The sequence below is a fragment of the Cetorhinus maximus genome, unplaced genomic scaffold (assembly GCF_964194155.1).
Source record: "Cetorhinus maximus unplaced genomic scaffold, sCetMax3.hap1.1 HAP1_SCAFFOLD_727, whole genome shotgun sequence".
NCBI classification, from domain to species: domain Eukaryota; kingdom Metazoa; phylum Chordata; class Chondrichthyes; order Lamniformes; family Cetorhinidae; genus Cetorhinus; species Cetorhinus maximus.
Genome location: NW_027596669.1, coordinates 109800 through 129385, shown reverse-complemented (window position 1 = coordinate 129385; position 19586 = coordinate 109800). Strand labels below are relative to the sequence as shown.

At 52.5% G+C, this 19586-nt stretch overlaps 5 pseudogenes; 4 read left to right on the top strand and 1 right to left on the bottom strand.

Moving 5' to 3' along the window:
• Window positions 1–1798: 1798 nt before the first annotated feature.
• On the bottom strand, window positions 1799–1974 carry LOC144674613 (U2 spliceosomal RNA; annotated as a pseudogene).
• A 5440-nt stretch (window positions 1975–7414) lies between these two features.
• Window positions 7415–7589, top strand: LOC144674615 (U2 spliceosomal RNA; annotated as a pseudogene).
• A 3328-nt stretch (window positions 7590–10917) lies between these two features.
• Window positions 10918–11098, top strand: LOC144674614 (U2 spliceosomal RNA; annotated as a pseudogene).
• Window positions 11099–14445: 3347 nt separating this feature from the next.
• On the top strand, window positions 14446–14622 carry LOC144674625 (U2 spliceosomal RNA; annotated as a pseudogene).
• A 3346-nt stretch (window positions 14623–17968) lies between these two features.
• LOC144674624 (U2 spliceosomal RNA) lies at window positions 17969–18145 on the top strand (annotated as a pseudogene).
• Window positions 18146–19586: the final 1441 nt, after the last annotated feature.

Genomic DNA, 19586 nt, shown 5'->3' with positions numbered 1-19586 from the left:
GAGGCTTTTACCTGAGTGCCTCCACTGCCTGGGATCGTCACTCCTCTTATGCCCGGATCCTTCCTGATGGACTCGGCAAAGGGTTCTATGCAACACACGAAAAGGACAGGCGAGAGAGGACAGCCCTGCCTGACTCCAGATTTGATCGGGAAGCTATCTGTTTCCCACCCGTTGATTGAGACTGCGCTACTGATGTTAGTGTAGAGCAGTTGGATCCAATTTCGAATTCCCTCCCCAAAGCCCATTTTGGAGAGCACATCCCCCATGTAGGTGTGCGATATTCTGTCAAAGGCCTTCTCCTGATCCAAGCTGATGAGGCAGGTATCCACACCCCTGTCCTGTACATAGGCAATCGTATCCCTGAGCAGCGCCAGGCTGTCAGAGATCTTCCTGCCTGGCACAGAGCAGGTCTGGTCAGGGTGAATCACCAATTCCAGAGCGGATTTGACCCGATTGGCGATGACCTTGGACAGAATCTTATAGTCCATATTCAACAGTGAAATGGGTCGCCAATTTCTAATTTCCTCCCTTTCCCCCTTGTGCTTGTAGATGAGGGTGATGATGCCTTTCCTCATGGATTCTGACATACTACCGGCCAGGAGCATACTCTCGTACACCCCTAGCAGGTCTGGGCCGATCAAGTCCCACAGAGCCGAATACAACTCCGCCGGCAAGCCGTCGCTTCCGGGGGTTTTATTCTTCTCGAAGGACTCGAGGGCCTTAGTCAGTTCGTCAGGAGTTAGCGGTTTGTCCAGGCTCTCCCGCGTACTGTGGTCTAAGACCTCCGTGATAGAGGACAGGAAGGACTGGGAGGCCGTGCTGTCCGTGGGCTTCACGTCATACAATCCGGCATAAAAGGATTTGCTGATCCTCAGAATGTCGGACCGTGATGACTTTACTGAGCCGTCTTCTTCCTTCAGGCTGCTGATCACAGAGCGCTCTCTGTGTACCTTTTGGAAGAAGAAACGTGAGCACGTCTCATCCTGCTCCACGGAGCGGACCCTGGAACGGAAGATGATCTTGGAGGCCTCCGAGGCAAAGTGCGAGGCTTGCTGGCCCTTCACCTCTTGGAGCTCCTCCTTGACATCGACCCCCATCGACTGCAGCCGGAGCAGATTCTGCATCTTTTTCTGGAGTCGGGACATTTCCCTCTGTTCCTTTCTAGCTTTCTAGGTGCCTTTGCGGATGAAAAACCTCTTGATGCTTCCCTTGATCACTTCCCACCAGTGTGTCAGGGACTCAAAGAGGGGTTTCACGGTTCTCCAACCTTTGTAATCCCTCTTGAGCTCCTCAATGTTCTCTGGGGTCAGCAGTTGCACATTTAGCTTCCATGTCCCCCTGCCCACCCTCAGGTCCTTCTCCAAGTGGCAGTCCGCCAGTAGGAGGCAGTGGTCAGAGAAGAACACCGGCTTGACCTCGGTGGATCTGACTGTGAATGCACGGGACACAAACAGGAAGTCTATCCTGGAACGAATGGACCCGTCTGGCCGCGACCAGGTGTATCTACGCTGCGCTCCGTCTGCAGGGTTGCTGAAGACGTCGTGCAGCTTGGCATCCTTAACTGTTTCCATCAGGGATCTGGACGTAGCGTCCAATCTGCTTCCGGCCCTGCCGGCGAGTGTTGGGTGAGAGTGCGTGTTTTTTGTGTGTAGATGCTGCGGGTGAGTGAGTGAGAGAGAGAGAGAGAGAGAGAGAGAAAGAAGGAAAGTTGGATTTTGGAACATGTACATGTTGAGAAGTAAAGAAAGCAGATGTTTGTAAGAAAACTATTTTTAGCATTGAAAATCCCCTGGAAAGGGGAGGGTGCACCGTTCCCAGAGATACTGCAATACCGGGTCGATGCGTGGAGTGGACGGAGCAAGCCCCTATTCCATCTCCCTGCTCCAAAAATCAATTTAATATATGGTCCCCAGATAAGGGACGTATCAGATATTAAACTGATAAGAACAGATTTTTTTTTTTTTGTAAAAATATACTTTATTCATAAAATATCTTCAATCACATTCCAAACCATTTCAAAAACAACATTACAAGGGTACAATCCAGGTTAAACTTTTACAAAATGTATCAGCAGGTGCATCAGTACAAACAATATTACAATCATTTACAGCCTTTCATTTTGATCTGTACAGCCCGAGGGGCTCTAAACAGTTCCCAGTCTCTCGGTGCGCTGTGGTAGAAAGGTCTTAGACAGCGACCCTTCCCCATTGCGCCTTTGCGGCAGCTGCCCCAAGCTTTAGTGCGTCCCTCAGCACGTAGTCCTGGACTTTGGATTGTGCCAGTCCGCAACAATCGGTCGGGGACAACTCTTTGTGCTGGAAGACCAACAAGTTTCGGGCAGACCAAAGCGCCTCTTTCACCGAGTTGATGATCCTCCAGCTGCAGTCGATGTTTGTCTCGGTGTGTGTCCCTGGGAACAGCCCGTAGAGCACAGAGTCCTGTGTCACAGAACTGCTCGGGATGAACCTCGACAGAAACCACTGCATCTCTCTCCAGACCTTCTTTGCAAAGACACAATCCACAAGGAGGTGAACAACGGTCTCTTCCCCACCACAGCCACCTCGAGGGCAACGTGCAGAGGGGGTGAGCTTCCTGGCGTGTAGGAAGGATCTGACGGGGACGGCCTTTCTTACCACCACCCATGCCACGTCTTGGTGCTTGTTGGAAAGTTCTGCCGATGAGGAATTCTGCCAAATGACTTTGACAGTCTGCTCGGGGAACCATCCCACAGGGTCCACCCTCTCCTTTTTCCTCAGGGCCTCTAGGACGTTACGTGCTGACCACTGCCTGATGGACTTGTGGTCAAAGGTGTTTTTCTGCATAAATCTTTCCACCAGGGACAGGTGGTACGGCACGGTCCAACTACTTGGAGCGTTCCGCGGCAGCGTGGCCAGACCCATCCTTCGCAACACCGGGGACAGGTAGAACCTCAGCACGTAGTGACACTTGGTGTTTGCGTACTGAGGGTCTACGCACCGCTTGATGCAGCCACACACAAAGGTGGCCATCAGTATGAGGGCGACGTTGGGCACGTTTTTTCCCCCTTTATCTAGAGGCTTGTACATCGCGTCCCTGCGGACACGATCCATTTTCGACCTCCAGATAAAGCGGAAGATGGCTCGAGTGATCGCCATCGCACAGGAGTCTGGAATGGGCCAGACCTGCGCCACGTACAGCAACAGCGAGAGTGCCTCGCACCTGATGACCAGGTTCTTACCCGCAAAGGAGAGGGAGCGTCGCTCCCACATGCCCAGTTTCCTTTTCACCATAGCCACTCGCTCCTTCCAGTTTCTAACGCATGCCCTGGTCCCTCCGAACCATATCCCCAGCACCTTCAGGCCGTCAGCCCTGACAGTGAAGGGGACAAAGGATCGGTCAGCCCAGTTCCCAAAGAACATGGCCTCGCTCTTCCCACGATTTACCTTGGCTCCCGAGGCCAGTTCGAACTGGTCGCAGATGTGGATCAGTCTGCGCACCGACAGCGGATCCGAACAGAAGACGGCGACGTCGTCCATGTACAGGGAGGCTTTTACCTGAGTGCCTCCACTGCCTGGGATCGTCACTCCTCTTATGCCCGGATCCTTCCTGATGGACTCGGCAAAGGGTTCTATGCAACACACGAAAAGAACAGGCGAGAGAGGACAGCCCTGCCTGACTCCAGATTTAATCGGAAAGCTATCTGTTTCCCACCCATTGATTGAGACTGCGCTACTGATGTTAGTGTAGAGCAGTTGGATCCAATTTCGAATTCCCTCCCCAAACCCAATTTTGGAGAGCACATCCCCCATGTAGGTGTGCGATATTCTGTCAAAGGCCTTCTCCTGATCCCAGCTGATGAGGCAGGTATCCACACCCCTGTCCTGTACATAGGCAATCGTATCCCTGAGCAGTGCCAGGCTGTCAGAGATCTTCCTGCCTGGCACAGAGCAGGTCTGGTCAGGGTGAATCACCAATTCCAGAGCGGATTTGACCCGATTGGCGATGACCTTGGACAGAATCTTATAGTCCACATTCAACAGTGAAATGGGTCGCCAATTTCTAATTTCCTCCCTTCCCCCCTTGTGCTTGTAGATGAGGGTGATGATGCCTTTCCTCATGGATTCTGACATACTACCGGCCAGGAGCATACTCTCGTACACTCCTAGCAGGTCTGGGCCGATCAAGTCCCACAGAGCCGAATACAACTCCGCCGGCAAGCCGTCGCTTCCGGGAGTTTTACTCTTCTCCATGGACTCAAGGGCCTTAGTCAGTTCATCAGGAGTTAGCGGTTTGTCCAGGCTCTCCCGCGTACTGTGGTCCAAGACCTCCGTGATAGAGGACAGGAAGGACTGGGAGGCCGTGCTGTCCGTGGGCTTCACGTCATACAATCCGGCATAAAAGGATTTGCTGATCCTCAAAATGTCCGACCGTGATGACTTTGCTGAGCCGTCTTCTTCCTTCAGGCTGCTGATCACAGAGCGCTCTCTGTGTACCTTTTGGAAGAAGAAACGTGAGCACGTCTCATCCTGCTCCACGGAGCGGACTCTGGAACGGAAGATGATCTTGGAGGCCTCCGAGGCAAAGTGCGAGGCTTGCTGGCCCTTCACCTCTTGGAGCTCCTCCTTGACATCGACCCCCATCGACCGCAGCCGGAGCAGATTCTGCATCTTTTTCTGTCACGTCATTTTCGCCCGACCATTTGTTTTGTCGCCACCAAATTACTCGCGCCATTTTTAACCCCACATTTGCCCACTCAAAAATCTCTCTCAAACCCCCATGTAACTCCCAACCCACCATCACAACAGTCCCCCGACTCCCAGCAGCGCCCTCCACCCCCTACCTCTCTGGACTTTTGTGTAAATACAAACTCATATCAGTCAGCTATTAACTCATATGCATTCACCATTTAAAACATGTAGCAGCGACCCCTCACTACTTCAAACATGAACAAGCACCCTGTCCCCATGTTCATTCTAATTACCCCCCTCCGAAACGAACAGCAGCCTCCCTCCCCCTTGATCAGCCCCCTCTGTCACTCCTACCTTCTGAAACTCCTGCCCCCTCTCCCCATGTGTAAAGTCTTTCCCTGCCCCTTCTGCAGCTCACTTCCCCTGCTGTGGGTCCATCAATTCACCTGTGATTATTCCTTGAAGACTTAAATAGCGCAAAGCGAAGAAATAAACAGAAAGAAAACTGGAGAAAGGCAGATAGAAATCTAAACCCTCAGTAAAATGACCACCGGCAATCCCGTTTAACCGTCAGAATGATCGCACAGCCCAAAATACACGCATTATCCCTGAATTATAACAAGATTTTAGGCAGCTTCACATTAGGACTTTTCATTTCCTCTTGTGGGGCTCCTGTTCCTCACGCACCAGAGGCTAACATGTAAGTTTTAGATTGCAAGGCCGGGCTACTTTAACCCCAGGATTATCTTTTTGAAACTCCAGGCCTGCAGTCCAACAGGAACTGGTTAACCGGAGCCACCGAAAACCAGGGTCCCGGAGAGGAAATGAAATCTCAGGGTAAGAAACCGACACAAACTCACGTGGGCCCATGGGGCGCAGCCTTGGAGAAGGTCTCAGTCCGTCCCCTCTGGAGGAAGCTCCTGAAGAGGAAGAGTCCTTGTCCCGATCTGGATCTTCAGATTGCAAGTTTCAAAATAAAAATTCCTTGAGGGGTGGGGGAGAAAATTAATTTCATTAAAACAGAAAGCAAAGATCATTTTCAAACAAAATAGCACAAGAGCCAATGATTCACTCTCAGTTGCAACTCAGCAACATTCAAATACAAACAAGTCAAAAAGTTATAAAGCAGATTGAGACAGAGGGAACACACACACATTAAGCCAGAGTGGGGACTAGCTCCGCACTCTGGAGGCGGTCTTCGGATTGGGTTCCTAGCCAGGTATACCCTGAACGAGCAGTTTGCAGACTCCACCCCTGGCATGTTGGGAGGTCTTTCAATCTGCTCCCCAGGAGGCCTGTCCGTTGATATGTTCAGACAAGGCCATGTTCTTCGGGAACTGGGCTGACCGATCCTTTGTCCCCTTCACCGTCAGGGCTGATGGCCTGAAGGTGCTGGGGATAGGGTTCGGAGGGACCGGGACATGTGTTAGAAACTGGAAGGAGCGAGTGTCTATGGTGGAAAGAAAAGTGGGCATGTGGGAGCGATGCACCCTCTCCATTGCGGGTAAGAACCTGGTCATCAGGTGTGAGGCACTCTCGCTGTTGCTGTACGTGGCGCACGTCTGGCCCATTCCAGACTCCTGCGCGATGGCGATCACTCGAACCATCTTCCGCTTTATCTGGAGGTCGAAAGTGGATCGTGTCCGCAGGGACGCGATGTACAAGCCTCTAGATAAAGGGGGGAAAAACATGCCCAACATCGCCCTCACACTGATGGCCACCTTTGTGTGTGGCTGCATCAAGCGGTGCGTAGACCCTCAGTACGCAAACATCAAGTGTCACTACGTGCTGAGGTTCTACCTGTCCCCGGTGTTGCGAAGGATGGGTCTGGCCACGCTGCCGCGGAACGCTCCAAGTAGTTGGACCGTGCCGTACCACCTGTCCCTGGTGGAAAAATTTATGCAGAGAAACACCTCTGACCACAAGTCCACCAGGCAGTGGTCGGCACGTAACGTCTTAGAGGCCCTGCGGGAAAAGGAGAGGGTGGATCCTGTGGGATGGTTCCCCGAGCAGACTGTCAAAGTCATTTAGCAGAATGCCTCATCGCCAGAACTTTCCAACAAGCACCAAGACGTAGCTTGGCTGGTGGTGAGAAAGGCCCTCCCCGTCAGATCCTTCCTACACGCCAGGAAGCTCACCTCCTCTGCACGTTGCCCTCGAGGTGGCTGTGGTGGGGAAGAGACCGTTGTTCACCTCCTTGTGGATTGTGCCTTTGCAAAGAAAGTCTGGAGAGAGATGCAGTGGTTGCTGTCGAGGTTCATCCCGAGCAGCTCTGTGAGACAGGACTCTGTGCTCTACGGGCTGTTCCCAGGGACACACACCGAGACAAACATCAACTGCAGCTGGAGGATCATCAACTCAGTGAAAGAGGCGCTTTGGTCTGCCCGAAACTTGTTGGTCTTCCAGCACAAAGAGTTGTCCCCGACCGATTGTTGCGGACTGGCACAATCCAAAGTCCAGGACTACGTGCTGAGGGACGCACTAAAGCTTGGGGCAGCTGCCGCAAAGGCGCAATGGGGAAGGGTCGCTGTCTACGACCTTTCTACCACAGCGCACCGAGAGACTGGGAACTGTTTAGAGCCCCTCGGGCTGTACAGATCAAAATGAAAGGCTGTAAATGATTGTAATATTGTTTGTACTGATGCACCTGGTGATACATTTTGTAAAAGTTTAACCTGGATTGTACCCTTGTAATGTTGTGTTTGAAATGGTTTTGAATGTGATTGAAGATAATTTATGAATAAAGTATATTTTTACAAAAAAAAAAAATCTGTTCTTATCAGTTTAATATCTGATACGTCCCTTATCTGGGGACCATATATTAAATTGATTTTTGGAGCAGGGAGATGGAATAGGGGCTTGCTCCGTCCACTCCACGCATCGACCCGGTATTGCAGTATCTCTGGGAACGGTGCACCCTCCCCTTTCCAGGGGATTTTCAATGCTAAAAATAGTTTTCTTACAAACATCTGCTTTCTTTACTTCTCAACATGTACATGTTCCAAAATCCAACTTTCTTTCTTTCTCTCTCTCTCTCTCTCTCTCTCTCACTCACTCACCCGCAGCAGCTACACACAAAAAACACGCACTCTCACCCAACACTCGCCGGCAGGGCCGGCAGCAGATCCCTGATGGAAACAGTTAAGGATGCCAAGCTGCACGACGTCTTCAGCAACCCTGCAGACGGAGCGCAGCGTAGATACACCTGGTCGCGGCCAGACGGGTCCATTCGTTCCAGGATAGACTTCCTGTTTGTGTCCCGTGCATTCACAGTCAGATCCACCGACGTCAAGCCGGTGTTCTTCTCTGACCACTGCCTCCTACTGGCGGACTGCCACTTGGAGGAAGACCTGAGGGTGGGCAGGGGGGCATGGAAGCTAAATGTGCAACTGCTGACCCCAGAGAACATTGAGGAGCTCAAGAGGGATTACAAAGGTTGGAGAACTGTGAAACCCCTCTTTGAGTCCCTGACACACTGGTGGGAAGCGATCAAGGGAAGCATCAAGAGGTTTTTCATCCTCAAAGGCACCCAGAAAGCTAGAAAGGAACAGAGGGAAATGTCCCGACTCCAGAAAAAGATGCAGAATCTGCTGCGGCTGCAGTCGATGGGGGTCGATGTCAAGGAGGAGCTCCAAGAGGTGAAGGGCCAGCAAGCCTCGCACTTTGCCTCGGAGGCCTCCAAGATCATCTTCCGTTCCAGAGTCCGCTCCGTGGAGCAGGATGAGACGTGCTCACGTTTCTTCTTCCAAAAGGTACACAGAGAGCGCTCTGTGATCAGCAGCCTGAAGGAAGAAGACGGCTCAGTAAAGTCATCACGGTCCGACATTCTGAGGATCAGCAAATCCTTTTATGCCGGACTGTATGACGTGAAGCCCACGGACAGCACGGCCTCCCAGTCCTTCCTGTCCTCTATCACGGAGGTCTTAGACCACAGTACGCGAGAGAGCCTGGACAAACCGCTAACTCCTGACGAACTGACTAAGGCCCTCGAGTCCTTCGAGAAGAGTAAAACCCCCGGAAGCGACGGCTTGCCGGCGGAGTTGTATTGGGCTCTGTGGGACTTGATCGGGCCAGACCTGCTAGGAGTGTACGAGAGTATGCTCCTGGCCGGTAGTATGTCAGAATCCATGAGGAAAGGCATCATCACCCTCATCTACAAGCACAAGGGGGAAAGGGAGGAAATTAGAAATTGGCGACCCATTTCACTGTTGAATGCGGACTATAAGATTCTGTCCAAGGTCATCGCCAACCGGGTCAAATCCGCTCTGGAATTGGTGATTCACCCTGACCAGACCTGCTCTGTGCCAGGCAGGAAGATCTCTGACAGCCTGGCGCTGCTCAGGGATACGATTGCCTATGTACAGGACAGGGGTGTGGATACCTGCCTCATCAGCTTGGATCAGGAGAAGGCCTTTGACAGAATATCGCACACCTACATGGGGGATGTGCTCTCCAAAATGGGGTTTGGGGAGGGAATTCGAAATTGGATCCAACTGCTCTACACTAACATCAGTAGCGCAGTCTCAATCAATGGGTGGGAAACAGATAGCTTTCCCATTAAATCTGGAGTCAGGCAGGGCTGTCCTCTCTCGCCTGTCCTTTTCGTGTGTTGCATAGAACCCTTTGCCGAGTCCATCAGGAAGGATCCGGGCATAAGAGGAGTGACGATCCCAGGCAGTGGAGGCACTCAGGTAAAAGCCTCCCTGTACATGGACGACGTCGCCGTCTTCTGCTCGGATCCGCTGTCGGTGCGCAGACTGATGCACATCTGCGACCAGTTCGAACTGGCCTCGGGAGCCAAGGTAAATCGTGGGAAGAGCGAGGCCATGTTCTTTGGGAACTGGGCTGACCGATCCTTTGTCCCCTTCACTGTCAGGGCTGACGGCCTGAAGGTGCTGGGGATATGGTTCGGAGGGACCGGGGCATGCGTTAGAAACTGGAAGGAGCGAGTGGCTATGGTGAAGAGGAAACTGGGCATGTGGGATCGACGCTCCCTCTCCATTGCGGGTAAGAACCTGGTCATCAGGTGCGAGGTACTCTCGCTGTTGCTGTACGTGGCGCAGGTCTGGCCCATTCCAGACTCCTGCGCGACGGCGATAACTCGAGCCATCTTCCGCTTTATCTGGAGGTCGAAAATGGATCGTGTCCGCAGGGACGCGATGTACAAGCCTCTAGATAAAGGGGGAAAAAACGTGCCCAACATCGCCCTCATACTCTTGGCCACCTTTGTGTGCGGCTGCATCAAGCGGTGCGTAGACCCTCAGTACGCAAACACCAAGTGTCACTACGTGCTGAGGTTCTACCTGTCCCCGGTGTTGCGAAGGATGGGTCTGGCCACGCTGCCGCGGAACGCTCCAAGTAGTTGGACCGTGCCGTACCACCTGTCCCTGGTGGAAAAATTGATGCAGAAAAACACCTTTGACCACAAGTCCATCAGGCAGTGGTCAGCACGTAACGTCCTAGAGGCCCTGAGGGATAAGGAGAGGGTGGACCCTGTGGGATGGTTCCCCGAGCAGACTGTCAAAGTCATTTGGCAGAATGCCTCATCGCCAGAACTTTCCAACAAGCACCAAGACGTAGCTTGGCTGGTGGTGAGAAAGGCCCTCCCCGTCAGATCCTTCCTACACGCCAGGAAGCTCACCCCCTCTGCACGTTGCCCTCGAGGTGGCTGTGGTGGGGAAGAGACCGTTGTCCACCTCCTTGTGGATTGTGCCTTTGCAAAGAAAGTCTGGAGAGAGATGCAGTGGTTGCTGTCGAGGTTCATCCCGAGCAGTTCTGTGACACAGGACTCTGTGCTCTACGGGCTGTTCCCAGGGACACACACCGAGACAAACATCAACTGCAGCTGGAGGATCATCAACTCGGTGAACGAGGCGCTTTGGTCTGCCCGAAACTTGTTGGTCTTCCAGCACAAAGAGTTGTCCCCGACCGATTGTTGCGGACTGGCACAATCCAAAGTCCAGGACTACGTGCTGAGGGACGCACTAAAGCTTGGGGCAGCTGCCGCAAAGGCGCAATGGGGAAGGGTCGCTGTCTAAGACCTTTCTACCACAGCGCACCGAGAGACTGGGAACTGTTTAGAGCCCCTCGGGCTGTACAGATCAAAATGAAAGGCTGTAAATGATTGTAATATTGTTTGTACTGATGCACCTGGTGATACATTTTGTAAAAGTTTAACCTGGATTGTACCCTTGTAATGTTGTTTTTGAAATGGTTTGGAATGTGATTGAAGATATTTTATGAATAAAGTATATTTTTACAAAAAAAAAAAAAAAAAATCTGTTCTTATCAGTTTAATATCTGATACGTCCCTTATCTGGGGACCATATATTAAATTGATTTTTGGAGCAGGGAGATGGAATAGGGGCTTGCTCCGTCCACTCCACGCATCGACCCGGTATTGCAGTATCTCTGGGAACGGTGCACCCTCCCCTTTCCAGGGGATTTTCAATGCTAAAAATAGTTTTCTTACAAACATCTGCTTTCTTTACTTCTCAACATGTACATGTTCCAAAATCCAACTTTCTTTCTTTCTCTCTCTCTCTCTCTCTCTCTCTCTCTCACTCACTCACCCGCAGCAGCTACACACAAAAAACACGCACTCTCACCCAACACTCGCCGGCAGGGCCGGAAGCAGATTGGACGCTACGTCCAGATCCCTGATGGAAACAGTTAAGGATGCCAAGCTGCACGACGTCTTCAGCAACCCTGCAGACGGAGCGCAGCGTAGATACACCTGGTCGCGGCCAGACGGGTCCATTCGTTCCAGGATAGACTTCCTGTTTGTGTCCCGTGCATTCACAGTCAGATCCACCGAGGTCAAGCCGGTGTTCTTCTCTGACCACTGCCTCCTACTGGCGGACTGCCACTTGGAGGAAGACCTGAGGGTGGGCAGGGGGGCATGGAAGCTAAATGTGCAACTGCTGACCCCAGAGAACATTGAGGAGCTCAAGAGGGATTACAAAGGTTGGAGAACCGTGAAACCCCTCTTTGAGTCCCTGACACACTGGTGGGAAGCGATCAAGGGAAGCATCAAGAGGTTTTTCATCCTCAAAAGCACCCAGAAAGCTAGAAAGGAACAGAGGGAAATGTCCCGACTCCAGAAAAAGATGCAGAATCTGCTGCGGCTGCAGTCGATTGGGGTCGATGTCAAGGAGGAGCTCCAAGAGGTGAAGGGCCAGCAAGCCTCGCACTTTGCCTCGGAGGCCTCCAAGATCATCTTCCATTCCAGAGTCCGCTCCGTGGAGCAGGATGAGACGTGCTCACGATTCTTCTTCCAAAAGGTACACAGAGAGCGCTCTGTGATCAGCAGCCTGAAGGAAGAAGACGGCTCAGTAAAGTCATCACGGTCCGACATTCTGAGGATCAGCAAATCCTTTTATGGCGGACTGTATGACGTGAAGCCCACGGACAGCACGGCCTCCCAGTCCTTCCTGTCCTCTATCACGGAGGTCTTAGACCACAGTACGCGAGAGAGCCTGGACAAACCGCTAACTCCTGACGAACTGACTAAGGCCCTCGAGTCCTTCGAGAAGAGTAAAACCCCCGGAAGCGACGGCTTGCCGGCGGAGTTGTATTGGGCTCTGTGGGACTTGATCGGGCCAGACCTGCTAGGAGTGTACGAGAGTATGCTCCTGGCCGGTAGTATGTCAGAATCCATGAGGAAAGGCATCATCACCCTCATCTACAAGCACAAGGGGGAAAGGGAGGAAATTAGAAATTGGCGACCCATTTCACTGTTGAATGCGGACTATAAGATTCTGTCCAAGGTCATCGCCAACCGGGTCAAATCCGCTCTGGAATTGGTGATTCACCCTGACCAGACCTGCTCTGTGCCAGGCAGGAAGATCTCTGACAGCCTGGCGCTGCTCAGGGATACGATTGCCTATGTACAGGACAGGGGTGTGGATACCTGCCTCATCAGCTTGGATCAGGAGAAGGCCTTTGACAGAATATCGCACACCTACATGGGGGATGTGCTCTCCAAAATGGGCTTTGGGGAGGGAATTCGATATTGGATCCAACTGCTCTACATTAACATCAGTAGCGCAGTGTCAATCATTGGGTGGGAAACAGATAGCTTTCCGATTAAATCTGGAGTCAGGCAGGGCTGTCCTCTCTCGCCTGTCCTTTTCGTGTGTTGCATAGAACCCTTTGCCGAGTCCATCAGGAAGGATCCGGGCATAAGAGGAGTGACGATCCCAGGCAGTGGAGGCACTCAGGTAAATGCCTCCCTGTACATGGACGACGTCGCCGTCTTCTGCTCGGATCCGCTGTCGGTGCGCAGACTGATGCACATCTGCGACCAGTTCGAACTGGCCTCGGGAGCCCAGGTAAATCGTGGGAAGAGCGAGGCCATGTTCTTTGGGAACTGGGCTGACCGATCCTTTGTCCCCTTCACTGTCAGGGCTGACGGCCTGAGGGTGCTGGGGATATGGTTCGGAGGGACCGGGGCATGCGTTAGAAACTGGAAGGAGCGAGTGGCTATGGTGAAGAGGAAACTGGGCATGTGGGAGCGACGCTCCCTCTCCATTGCGGGTAAGAACCTGGTCATCAGGTGTGAGGTACTCTCGCTGTTGCTGTACGTGGCGCAGGTCTGGCCCATTCCAGACTCCTGCGCGACGGCGATCACTCGAGCCATCTTCCGCTTTATCTGGAGGTCGAAAATGGATCGTGTCCGCAGGGACGCGATGTACAAGCCTCTAGATAAAGGGGGAAAAAACGTGCCCAACATCGCCCTCATCCTGATGGCCACCTTTGTGTGCGGCTGCATCAAGCGGTGCGTAGACCCTCAGTACGCAAACACCAAGTGTCACTACGTGCTGAGGTTCTACCTGTCCCCGGTGTTGCGAAGGATGGGTCTGGCCACGCTGCCGCGGAACGCTCCAAGTAGTTGGACCGCGCCGTACCACCTGTCCCTGGTGGAAAAATTGATGCAGAAAAACACCTTTGACCACAAGTCCATCAGGCAGTGGTCAGCACGTAACGTCCTAGAGGCCCTGAGGGATAAGGAGAGGGTGGACCCTGTGGGATGGTTCCCCGAGCAGACTGTCAAAGTCATTTGGCAGAATGCCTCATCGCCAGAACTTTCCAACAAGCACCAAGACGTAGCTTGGCTGGTGGTGAGAAAGGCCCTCCCCGTCAGATCCTTCCTACACGCCAGGAAGCTCACCTCCTCTGCACGTTGCCCTCGAGGTGGCTGTGGTGGGGATGAGACCGTTGTTCACCTTGTGGATTGTGCCTTTGCAAAGAAAGTCTGGAGAGAGATGCAGTGGTTGCTGTCGAGGTTCATCCCGAGCAGCTCTGTGAGACAGGACTGTGTGCTCTACGGGCTGTTCCCAGGGACACACACCGAGACAAACATCAACTGCAGCTGGAGGATCATCAACTCAGTGAAAGAGGCGCTTTGGTCTGCCCGAAACTTGTTGGTCTTCCAGCACAAAGAGTTGTCCCCGACCGATTGTTGCGGACTGGCACAATCCAAAGTCCAGGACTACGTGCTGAGGGACGCACTAAAGCTTGGGGCAGCTGCCGCAAAGGCGCAATGGGGAAGGGTCGCTGTCTACGACCTTTCTACCACAGCGCACCGAGAGACTGGGAACTGTTTAGAGCCCCTCGGGCTGTACAGATCAAAATGAAAGGCTGTAAATGATTGTAATATTGTTTGTACTGATGCACCTGGTGATACATTTTGTAAAAGTTTAACCTGGATTGTACCCTTGTAATGTTGTTTTTGAAATGGTTTGGAATGTGATTGAAGATATTTTATGAATAAAGTATATTTTTACAAAAAAAAAAAAAATCTGTTCTTATCAGTTTAATATCTGATACGTCCCTTATCTGGGGACCATATATTAAATTGATTTTTGGAGCAGGGAGATGGAATAGGGGCTTGCTCCGTCCACTCCACGCATCGACCCGGTATTGCAGTATCTCTGGGAACGGTGCACCCTCCCCTTTCCAGGGGATTTTCAATGCTAAAAATAGTTTTCTTACAAACATCTGCTTTCTTTACTTCTCAACATGTACATGTTCCAAAATCCAACTTTCTTTCTTTCTCTCTCTCTCTCTCTCTCTCTCTCACTCACTCACCCGCAGCAGCTACACACAAAAAACACGCACTCTCACCCAACACTCGCCGGCAGGGCCGGCAGCAGATTGGACGCTACGTCCAGATCCCTGATGGAAACAGTTAAGGATGCCAAGCTGCACGACGTCTTCAGCAACCCTGCAGACGGAGCGCAGCGTAGATACACCTGGTCGCGGCCAGACGGGTCCATTCGTTCCAGGATAGGCTTCCTGTTTGTGTCCCGTGCATTCACAGTCAGATCCACCGAGGTCAAGCCGGTGTTCTTCTCTGACCACTGCCTCCTACTGGCGGACTGCCACTTGGAGGAAGACCTGAGGGTGGGCAGGGGGGCATGGAAGCTAAATGTGCAACTGCTGACCCCAGAGAACATTGAGGAGCTCAAGAGGGATTACAAAGGTTGGAGAACCGTGAAACCCCTCTTTGAGTCCCTGACACACTGGTGGGAAGTGACCAAGGGAAGCATCAAGAGGTTTTTCATCCTCAAAGGCACCCAGAAAGCTAGAAAGGAACAGAGGGAAATGTCCCGACTCCAGAAAAAGATGCAGAATCTGCTGCGGCTGCAGTCGATGGGGGTCGATGTCAAGGAGGAGCTCCAAGAGGTGAAGGGCCAGCAAGCCTCGCACTTTGCCTCGGAGGCCTCCAAGATCATCTTCCGTTCCAGAGTCCGCTCCGTGGAGCAGGATGAGACGTGCTCACGTTTCTTCTTCCAAAAGGTACACAGAGAGCGCTCTGTGATCAGCAGCCTGAAGGAAGAAGACGGCTCAGTAAAGTCATCACGGTCCGACATTCTGAGGATCAGCAAATCCTTTTATGCCGGATTGTATGACGTGAAGCCCACGGACAGCACGGCCTCCCAGTCCTTCCTGTCCTCTATCACGGAGGTCTTAGACCACAGCACGCGGGAGAGCCTGGACAAACCGCTAACTCCTGACGAACTGACTAAGGCCCTCGAGTCCTTCGAGAAGAATAAAACCCCCGGAAGCGACGGCTTGCCGGCGGAGTTGTATTGGGCTCTGTGGGACTTGATCGGGCCAGACCTGCTAGGAGTGTACGAGAGAATGCTCCTGGCCGGTAGTATGTCAGAATCCATGAGGAAAGGCATCATCACCCTCATCTACAAGCACAAGGGGGAAAGGGAGGAAATTAGAAATTGGCGACCCATTTCACTGTTGAATGTGGACTATAAGATTCTGTCCAAGGTCATCGCCAATCGGGTCAAATCCGCTCTGGAATTGGTGATTCACCCTGACCAGACCTGCTCTGTGCCAGGCAGGAAGATCTCTGACAGCCTGGCGCTGCTCAGGGATACGATTGCCTATGTACAGGACAGGGGTGTGGATACCTGCCTCATCAGCTTGGATCAGGAGAAGGCCTTTGACAGAATATCGCACACCTACATGGGGGATGTGCTCTCCAAAATGGGCTTTGGGGAGGGAATTCGAAATTGGATCCAACTGCTCTACACTAACATCAGTAGCGCAGTCTCAATCAATGGGTGGGAAACAGATAGCTTCCCGATCAAATCTGGAGTCAGGCAGGGCTGTCCTCTCTCGCCTGTCCTTTTCGTGTGTTGCATAGAACCCTTTGCCGAGTCCATCAGGAAGGATCCGGGCATAAGAGGAGTGACGATCCCAGGCAGTGGAGGCACTCAGGTAAAAGCCTCCCTGTACATGGACGACGTCGCCGTCTTCTGCTCGGATCCGCTGTCGGTGCGCAGACTGATGCACATCTGCGACCAGTTCGAACTGGCCTCGGGAGCCAAGGTAAATCGTGGGAAGAGCGAGGCCATGTTCTTTGGGAACTGGGCTGACCGATCCTTTGTCCCCTTCACTGTCAGGGCTGACGGCCTGAAGGTGCTGGGGATATGGTTCGGAGGGACCGGGGCATGCGTTAGAAACTGGAAGGAGCGAGTGGCTATGGTGAAGAGGAAACTGGGCATGTGGGATCGACGCTCCCTCTCCGTTGCGGGTAAGAACCTGGTCATCAGGTGTGAGGTACTCTCGCTGTTGCTGTACGTGGCGCAGGTCTGGCCCATTCCAGACTCCTGCGCGACGGCGATAACTCGAGCCATCTTCCGCTTTATCTGGAGGTCGAAAATGGATCGTGTCCGCAGGGACGCGATGTACAAGCCTCTAGATAAAGGGGGAAAAAACGTGCCCAACATCGCCCTCATACTGATGGCCACCTTTGTGTGCGGCTGCATCAAGCGGTGCGTAGACCCTCAGTACGCAAACACCAAGTGTCACTACGTGCTGAGGTTCTACCTGTCCCCGGTGTTGCGAAGGATGGGTCTGGCCACGCTGCCGCGGAACGCTCCAAGTAGTTGGACCGCGCCGTACCACCTGTCCCTGGTGGAAAAATTGATGCAGAAAAACACCTTTGACCACAAGTCCATCAGGCAGTGGTCAGCACGTAACGTCCTAGAGGCCCTGAGGGATAAGGAGAGGGTGGACCCTGTGGGATGGTTCCCCGAGCAGACTGTCAAAGTCATTTGGCAGAATGCCTCATCGCCAGAACTTTCCAACAAGCACCAAGACGTAGCTTGGCTGGTGGTGAGAAAGGCCCTCCCCGTCAGATCCTTCCTACACGCCAGGAAGCTCACCCCCTCTGCACGTTGCCCTCGAGGTGGCTGTGGTGGGGAAGAGACCGTTGTCCACCTCCTTGTGGATTGTGCCTTTGCAAAGAAAGTCTGGAGAGAGATGCAGTGGTTGCTGTCGAGGTTCATCCCGAGCAGTTCTGTGAGACAGGACTCTGTGCTCTACGGGCTGTTCCCAGGGACACACACCGAGACAAACATCAACTGCAGCTGGAGGATCATCAACTCGGTGAAAGAGGCGCTTTGGTCTGCCCGAAACTTGTTGGTCTTCCAGCACAAAGAGTTGTCCCCGACCGATTGTTGCGGACTGGCACAATCCAAAGTCCAGGACTACGTGCTGAGGGACGCACTAAAGCTTGGGGCAGCTGCCGCAAAGGCGCAATGGGGAAGGGTCGCTGTCTAAGACCTTTCTACCACAGCGCACCGAGAGACTGGGAACTGTTTAGAGCCCCTCGGGCTGTACAGATCAAAATGAAAGGCTGTAAATGACTGTAATATTGTTTGTACTGATGCACCTGGTGATACATTTTGTAAAAGTTTAACCTGGATTGTACCCTTGTAATGTTGTTTTTGAAATGGTTTGGAATGTGATTGAAGATATTTTATGAATAAAGTATATTTTTACAAAAAAAAAAAAAATCTGTTCTTATCAGTTTAATATCTGATACGTCCCTTATCTGGGGACCATATATTAAATTGATTTTTGGAGCAGGGAGATGGAATAGGGGCTTGCTCCGTCCACTCCACGCATCGACCCGGTATTGCAGTATCTCTGGGAACGGTGCACCCTCCCCTTTCCAGGGGATTTTCAATGCTAAAAATAGTTTTCTTACAAACATCTGCTTTCTTTACTTTTCAACATGTACATGTTCCAAAATCCAACTTTCTTTCTTTCTCTCTCTCTCTCTCTCTCTCTCACTCACTCACCCGCAGCAGCTACACACAAAAAACACGCACTCTCACCCAACACTCGCCGGCAGGGCCGGCAGCAGATTGGACGCTACGTCCAGATCCCTGATGGAAACAGTTAAGGATGCCAAGCTGCACGACGTCTTCAGCAACCCTGCAGACGGAGCGCAGCGTAGATACACCTGGTCGCGGCCAGACGGGTCCATTCGTTCCAGGATAGACTTCCTGTTTGTGTCCCGTGCATTCACAGTCAGATCCACCGAGGTCAAGCCGGTGTTCTTCTCTGACCACTGCCTCCTACTGGCGGACTGCCACTTGGAGGAAGACCTGAGGGTGGGCAGGGGGGCATGGAAGCTAAATGTGCAACTGCTGACCCCAGAGAACATTGAGGAGCTCAAGAGGGATTACAAAGGTTGGAGAACCGTGAAACCCCTCTTTGAGTCCCTGACACACTGGTGGGAAGCGATCAAGGGAAGCATCAAGAGGTTTTTCATCCTCAAAGGCACCCAGAAAGCTAGAAAGGAACAGAGGGAAATGTCCCGACTCCAGAAAAAGATGCAGAATCTGCTGCGGCTGCAGTCGATGGGGGTCGATGTCAAGGAGGAGCTCCAAGAGGTGAAGGGCCAGCAAGCCTCGCACTTTGCCTCGGAGGCCTCCAAGATCATCTTCCGTTCCAGAGTCCGCTCCGTGGAGCAGGATGAGACGTGCTCACGTTTCTTCTTCCAAAAGGTACACAGAGAGCGCTCTGTGATCAGCAGCCTGAAGGAAGAAGACGGCTCAGTAAAGTCATCACGGTCCGACATTCTGAGGATCAGCAAATCCTTTTATGCCGGACTGTATGACGTGAAGCCCACGGACAGCACGGCCTCCCAGTCCTTCCTGTCCTCTATCACGGAGGTCTTAGACCACAGTACGCGAGAGAGCCTGGACAAACCGCTAACTCCTGACGAACTGACTAAGGCCCTCGAGTCCTTCGAGAAGAGTAAAACCCCCGGAAGCGACGGCTTGCCGGCGGAGTTGTATTGGGCTCTGTGGGACTTGATCGGGCCAGACCTGCTAGGAGTGTACGAGAGTATGCTCCTGGCCGGTAGTATGTCAGAATCCATGAGGAAAGGCATCATCACCCTCATCTACAAGCACAAGGGGGAAAGGGAGGAAATTAGAAATTGGCGACCCATTTCACTGTTGAATGCGGACTATAAGATTCTGTCCAAGGTCATCGCCAATCGGGTCAAATCCGCTCTGGAATTGGTGATTCACCCTGACCAGACCTGCTCTGTGCCAGGCAGGAAGATCTCTGACAGCCTGGCGCTGCTCAGGGATA